This window comes from Camelus dromedarius, chromosome 23 (assembly GCF_036321535.1).
Source record: "Camelus dromedarius isolate mCamDro1 chromosome 23, mCamDro1.pat, whole genome shotgun sequence".
NCBI classification, from domain to species: domain Eukaryota; kingdom Metazoa; phylum Chordata; class Mammalia; order Artiodactyla; family Camelidae; genus Camelus; species Camelus dromedarius.
In genome coordinates this window covers 12478927-12486792 of record NC_087458.1, presented here as the reverse complement: position 1 = coordinate 12486792, position 7866 = coordinate 12478927, and the positions used below count along the sequence as shown (strand labels likewise).

The 7866-nt window shown below is 39.4% G+C and overlaps 1 long non-coding RNA gene across 1 annotated transcript; it reads right to left on the bottom strand.

Annotated features, from left to right (window-relative positions):
* Positions 1-1004: 1004 nt before the first annotated feature.
* On the bottom strand, positions 1005-6510 carry LOC135318996 (uncharacterized). Its single transcript, XR_010377523.1, has 3 exons — positions 5641-6510; positions 4858-5030; positions 1005-3315 (listed from the first exon to the last, which is right to left on the bottom strand). It is a non-coding gene; the product is annotated as an uncharacterized LOC135318996 (long non-coding RNA).
* Positions 6511-7866: the final 1356 nt, after the last annotated feature.

The following is a 7866-nucleotide window of genomic DNA, read 5'->3' as shown; positions in this document are numbered from 1 at the left end:
TCCCAGATCCAGGGAAGCAGATGGTGGAGTAACCAGCAAGACCCTGAAAAGAGGAAATGGAGTAGAATGAAGACTTGAGCAAGTCACACATATATGAACTTTTGTGCTCCCCACCCCACCCTACCAAATTCCAAAGCATTGACAGAGTCATTAATGCCCAGCTTAGGACCTTCTCCTTCCATAAGCCTACTGTGAATATTCCACTTAAAATCAACTTTTCTTTCCCGCAATTGTAAGCTCTGCCAAATTAGACAGTATACCACTTTGGTTTATATTTCTCGATCTCTCCATTTGAACAAACTTGTGAATTATTTATGTGCTTCCTGCTGCTTTCGCACAATGTTAAGTTCCCAGTAGGCTCTCAATATTTCTTGGCTTGGGGCATTTGTAGCTGTGGTGGCACCATGTAAGTGGGTGTGCAAGCTCCCTTGGTAGCTAATTTGAGATGTGTCACCTTTTATATGTAGCTGTGTCTAAAATCAATGTTGTAAAACCAGTTTAATTTTTTTTAATAGTCAGATCCCCATAAGTTTCATTATACTTGTGAATTAATTGGATTTTTATTATACAAGAAGAGTTTTGGAAACTTCTGATGGAAAATAACAACAACAGAATCCATTACAAAATTCATTACAATGAGAAATGATGATACCTCGCAGATCTGGGTTCTGTTTAGCTTTGCCTGACAAAAAAAAAAAAAAAAGGTGAGACTGAATATCTAAGTTCCTTTCCTCCTCAAAGTCTGTAGTTGACCTTCCAAAAAGTACTGGCATTAAGTGTTTTGTACTCTGGACCCACTCTTTACTTTCTGTATCTTTCTTTTTTCTTTTCTTTTCTTTTTTTTTTTAACTGCACACATTTTAAAAAATTTACATATCAGTACTGTTCATTATTTCTAAAGACTGTTTAGAGCTTTAGCTTTTTAAACTTACATAGTTATCAAAGGAATAAAGCCAACCACAAAATAAGAATTAACAGAATGTGGTAGTCCAATCATACAGGCAGTCAAATGTGCTTACACATATTCAAGAAATCAGTCATCTAAATTATAAATAAGTAGTTCATTTGTGTCCTTTTTTTTTTTTTTAGATTCCATGTATAAGTGATATCATATGGCATTTTTCTTTCTCTTTCTGGCATATTTCACTTAGAATGATGATCTCTAGGTCCATCCATGTTGCTGCAAATAGCATTATTTTATTCTTTTTTATGGCTGAGTAGTATTCCATTGTATAAATATACTACATCTTCTTTATCCAGTCAGCTGCTGATGGACATTTGGGTTGTTTCCATGTCTTGGCTATTGTAAACAGTGCTTCTATAAATATTGGGATGCATGTGTATTTTTGAATTATATTTTTCTCCAGATACATGCCCAGGAGTGGGATTGCTGGATCATAGGTAATTCTATTTTTAGTTTTTTAAGGACCCTCCATTCTGTCCTCCATAGTGGCTGCACCAATTTACATTCCCACCAACAGTGTAGGAGGGTTCCTTTTTCTCCACACCCTCTCCAGGATTTATCATTTGTAGACTTTTTAATAATGGCCCTACTGGCTGGTGTGAGGTGATATCTCATTGTAGTTTTGATTTGTATTTCTCTAACAATTAGTGATGTTGAGCATCTTTTCATGTTCTTGGCCATCTGGATGTCTTCTTTGGAGAGATGTCTATTTTGATCTTCTGCCCATTTTTTGACTGGGTTGCTTTTTTTCTTTTGATACTAAGGTGTATGAACTGTTTGTATAATTTGGAAGTTAGTCTGTTGTCAGTTGCATCATTTACAAATAAATATTTTCTCCTATTCTGTAGGTTGTCTTTTCATTTTGTTGATGGTGTCTTTAGCTGTGCAAAAGCATTTAAGTTTAATTAGATCCTATTTGCTTATTTTTGCTTTTATTTCCATTACTCCAGGAGCTGGTTCAAAAAATATATTGCTGAGATTTATGTCCAAAAGTGTTCTGCCTATGTTCTCCTCTAGGAATTTTATAGTGTCTGGTCTTGCATTTAAGTCTTTAATCCATTTTGAGTTTATTTTTGTATATGGTGTTACAGAATGTTCTAATTTCGGTCTTTTACAGGTAGTTGTCCAGTTTTCCCAGCTCCACTTATTGAAGACACTGTCTTTTCTCCATTGCATACTCCTGCCTCCCTTGTTGTAGATTAATTGACCATAAGTGCATGGGTTTATTTCTGGACTTTCTATCCTGTTCCACTGATCTCTGTGTCTGTTTTTGTGCCAGAACAATACTGTTTTGATTACTGTAGCTTTGCAGTATTGTCTGAAGTCAGGGAGCATGATTCTCCGAGCTCCATTCTTCTTTTTCAAGATTGTTCTGGCTATTCAAGGTCTTTTGTGCTTCCGTACAAATTTTAACATTTTTTGTTCCAGCTCTGTGAAAAATGTTGTTGGTAACTTGATAAGGATTTCATTTAATCTGTATATTGCCTTGGGTAGTATCTGTATCTTTCTTACAGAGTCTCTTTCCTTTCTTCGTCAACTCTGGCTTTTGCATTTCTTGTGTCTTATTTCAGTGTTTCTCACACTGCATACAATGTCTGAATCCAGACATGTCTTCCACTCTGCCCCTGCCATTAGAAAGAAAAACAAGTTTGGGGGTCTTGGCTATGCTTGCTGGCTTGCTTGCTTGCTTGCTTTCCTTTCTTCCTTCTTTCCTTTCTTTCTTTTTTCCAAACTGAGGTACTGGGGATTGAACCAAGTACCTCGTGCACACTCAGCATGTGCTTTACCAACTGAGATATACTTCCACCCCCTTTCCTATGCTCTTTCATTTCAATCTGGGGCCTCCCTCTAGGTTTATACTGTTCAGTTCTTCTCAGCAGCTCATAATAATAGCTACTCCCTATGGAGCTTTTCACATGTATTAAAGTGTATCCTTTGTAACTACCTCAAAGGGTAGATATTGTTATTTTCTCATTTTAAAGATGAAGGACTTGAGCCACAAAGAAGTTAAGTAAGTTGATCAACAGTTACCTGGCTAGGAACTAATTAAGCAAGACTGATGCTCAGGCCACTTGGCTCCAGAGGCCATGCTCATAACCCCCCATGCAATGCTGCCCCTCCTGTGTGTTGTGTTTCTCTGCCTGGCCATAAAGAGCTATTACAAGTTCTTTATGCCCTGTGCTTTCTTGTTCTAAAGATATTCAGCACTTGTGCATTGCTTCCTTTCTCTCAGGGGACCAGGGCGATGGAATCAACCTCTATCATGTCAGTGAATTAACCTTCCCATGTTCACTTTGAATTTGATGACTTCAGTCTTCACTCTTCTGCTGGCACTGCTATAATGACAGAATCTAAGTGATGGCAAGAAACGAAGGAAAGGACACTTTTAGAAGTCTCATAAATTCATGTGGTAATTCCTGCCAGGATGAATGCCTCTGCGTGTAAACCTTATTTTTAAAGCCATGCATTTTTTAACTTATAGTTAATCATTTGACTTGACAATAAAGGTACAAAGAAGTCATTGTATCTGTTTCTAGAGAGGTCAAGTTTTAAAGAGACACTACAACAAAATTCTAAAAAGGAGACCCATCGAAGGAGCATCTATCCAGTTCTGCCCTTTGCTTCTGAGCTCAGTGTCACCCCGTTAAATGTCATAGTCACCTACACCAAATTGTCGGAACAGCTGCCTCTCATTTAAAAGGAAATAACGATAATTGAAATGGTATCATAATGCTGAGGTGTTGACCTAGAAACAGGATAGGGCGTCCCACAATATATGGTTCATGTGATTTCATTGTTTTTGCAGGAGTGTTGATGGATTTATGTTGAGTCATAAAATGGTCTCAGCCATTTCCTCTTAAAATAACCCTTCCATTTCTATAACACTTCACAGTTTGTGAAGCACTTTTCCCTACATTATCTCATTTGCCTCTCACATCAAACTCAATATATCCAAAATTGAAATAATTTCCCTTCTCAAAGCTACGCTGCCTTCAGTGTCCTCTGTTCCCGTCATTCCACTCCTACAATGTTTTTCACTCTGCTCTTCCTCTCCACGCCTCGTTACCCTGGTGCAGATCCCCCTTGCCTGTCTCCTGGAACAGACCTCTTCAATTCTTTTACAGGTGGGAATGCTCTTGTTTCAAAGTCTTTGGAACATTAGTATATAGAGTGGAGTGACATGGAGCAGCTGGAAGGAATGAAGAGCCTTCCCTCCGCTCAGGATATCCCCTGAAAGCCCTAAGGTTTTACTGGAACATAGCCATGTCCACGCACTTTTTTTTTTTTTTTTTTTGTCTTAGTCTGCATTCATGCTATAGTAGCTTAATTGAATAGCTACAATACAGACCATAAGGCTCACAAAGACTAAAACCTTTACTACCTGGTCTTTCCAAAAAAAAAAAAAAGTGTTGACTGCTACACTATAGCAATAACACATTAAATGGGCTTCCATGTTAACTCTATTTAAATTCCTCTCTCTAATTCATCTAACAAACTGTCATACCTGCCTCAAAAAGTTAATACTACTATTTTTCTGCAAAATAGAATTCAAATTTCTTAACCAGGACTATCTGAAACACAACGTCCAAGTACCTTGTCTGCATTCATTTCCTTTCATGTTAATTAATCCCTTCCTAAATACTCTGAAATACGTTTTTCTCCCTAAGTGGTCCATGCTTCCTTAGACTCAAGTCTCAATTTTTATCTGGGAAAAAGCCTCCTTGCTTTTAGCTACCTGATCTTCAAGAAGCATCGTTTGAGCTCACAGTTAAAAGGTACCTCCTTCTTTCAATTTCCCAAAGTACTTTTATCACGACTTAGCGTCGCATTGAGCAATTTCAGTCATAAATTCTAGTTACAGACAGTCCCCCACTTACGGTGTTTCGACTTACCATTTTTTGACTTTGCAATGGTGGGAGAGGCGTGCGTTCAGTAGAAACTGTACTTTGAATTTTGAATTTTGATCTTTCCCCAGGCTGTTGCCATGCGCTGTGAGGCTCCGTCCTGATGCTGGGCAGCAGCAGTGAGCCACAGCTCCCAGTCAGCCAGCAGACTTACAACCAGACTGCACCATGCAACCATTCTGTTAGTCCACTTTCAGTACAGTATTCAATAAACCACATGAGATATTCAACACTTTACTATAAAATGGGCTTTGTGTTAGATTATTTGGCCCAACTATAGGTTAATGTAAGTATTCTGAGAAAACTTAAGGTAGACAAACTAAGTTATGATGTTTGGTAGGTTAGGCGTATTAAATGCTTTTTTGGCTTAGCAATATTTTCAACTTACAATGGGTTAATTAGAACGTAACCCCAATTAAGTCAAGGGGTGTGTGTGCGTGTGTGTGTGTGTGCGTGTATGTGTGTGTGTTCTTTGTTATCCTATAAAGTCACTGATGATAAGAGGCTGCCCATAAATTCTCCTTGAGGAACCTACTGGTACCTAGCATCTGTCTTGAATTTAATAAGCCTGAAGAGTTGCTCAATGAATAAACCTGTAATCCTATGCAGTAAGAAGTATTGTAACGTACATTTTACAGATGAGTAAACTAAGACATAAGGTGTGCGTCAGTCAGGATAAATTAGATTATGCTGCGGTAACACACAACCCCCACCGCCCCACGTGAAATCCAAATGCACTTAAAAAAACAAAGCCCTATTTCTTGCTCATACCACATGTCCTTTTACATCAAGTGTGGCTGTGTTTACTGTTGTCTTGACTCCAGGAGTACAGGCTGTTGTCTTGACCTGGAACAGCCTCTGTCTGGAATATTGCTGGTGTTCATGGTGGAGAAAAAGGGGAGAACATCGCAAAATATACACTATCTTTGAAAGCTTCTGCTTAGAAATAACACATAGTAAATCAGTTTATATTCCATTAGCCCAAGAAAATCATGTAACCAAGCTTGATGTCAAGGGGGAAAGTAAGGATAATATTCCCTCCAGGAGAGGCAGCAAATATTTTTTGAACAATAACAAAGTCTACCACAAGGAGGTTTAATGATTTGTCCCAAATGACATAACTAGCAAGTGACAGAATAGGCACTTGAAGTCATTTGTAAAGTTCAGTTTTTAATTTTCATTTTGTCATTAAAAAAAAAACTATCAGAGGTCATAAAGCAGTGCCTAGGGTAGCAACTATGTTCTAAACACCTAAACTGACTCACAAGCCAAGAACTTTTAAAGGTAGAGAGCAAATGAGATGAGTGATTTCTTGAGGTCAGTTCTCTGAGCATATCAGTACAGGAGAATCGACTATTGTGGCCATAGATGGAAACACAGGAAGTGACAGCTTCTATTACCGTTGATTGCCTTAAGGGGATGCTGGAAGCAGTGAGAACGCAGAAAATGGAATGAAGCTTCAGCTACATTACCTGCACTTTAAATACCATTACCAGCACTCAGGAATACAAAGTCCGGGGAAGCCTGACAGCACAAGTGTTAGAGGACATATATAAGGCTCAAGGTGACTTTGCTCATTGATGTCTCTTTAAATGTATTCATCTTCCTATTAATGACAACATTGTTTAAATTTGGTTTATACAAGCAAAGCAGACTTCTAGCCCTTTCTATACAGAATTCAGCAAAGAGTTAGCTTCTACAATGTTCTGGGGACCATGCTAGGACAAGGGAACAAGGTAGATATAATTCCTGACCTTATGGAGATTATAATCTAGTACAAAATGCAGACATTAGGTAACATCATTACAAGAGTGTTGAGAACAAAAAGGGAAGAACTGGTGTCCTGACAAGCTTCTCCTGAATCCCTCTTATTGTTTCTTTTGAGTTTCTCCCCACACTTTTTGGGAGTCTTCATTTCTGATTGCCTGCACCTGACTTTTTCTTTGGATGATTTCCTTCAGGATACTGGAGCAGATTTGGTAGCAAGTACAGAAAATGGGAGTTTTCTAGGAGCTTGAGGGCACTTACCCAATGATTGGCAGGAGAGGCTGAAAGCAGACTCACTTGCCTTCCAGGGAAACAAAGTCAGAGGCGTAATTTACACTACAGAATTCCCCTGATCAGGCTGAGGCTGAGACTTGGATGGAAATGTATCTCTGCTGGATGTTGTGGCCATGAGAACATGCTTCACAGACATCCAACAATAAAGAGCAGAATTGACAGATGGACCCAGCTGCCATGCATCACTGAGTTTGTGCCAAGGCCACACCCCGCTCCCCCAGGCTGCTCCCAGCCTATGACTGAGTGTGAAGGGACACTAGAGTGGGAGACATGGGGCTCCTCTGACAGATGACTTTGGCTCAAGGACTATCTGACAGTCTCAGAGAATTTTCCTTAGACTAGAAAGCAGTCTTGGACTATCCCAACAATCTTCCTTCCTTCCTCCTCGGGGTCACTTGGGTCCAGACCTGCATCACAGCCTTGTGGCTCTCCCAGCCTGTTCTGACTCCCTCCTGCCCAATTCTTCAAGCATTTCCCTAATAAAACCCTCGAATGCCTAATCCTATCTTGGAACCTGCTTCTCAGAGCATCTAGACAAACACATTGGGCTTCCCTACCTTTTCCTTTATCCCTCTACTTCTGTATGGTTTCTCTTGTGAGTACTTACACGTGGATCCTCATCCACAATCTGCTTCTTGGGAATTCACTATAAGACAAGGGCTCCATGGGAACGCACGATAAAGAGCAGCTAAATAATAATATGATGGTTATGCTGAGGCTTAAAAGAAGATTTGCATTCTGTAAGACATTATTTTGAAACATAACTTGAAGACTAACATAAAGGTGGGGAGACCAGGTAGAAGGTTATTGGTCTATGTGAGGAGTTTAGGGTGGCTCTGACTAGAGCAGGGGTCTACACACCACAGCCCGCAGCCTGTTTCTGCATGGCCCAAGAGCAAAGAAATGTTTTTCATTTTTTAAAGGGTCGTAAAAACA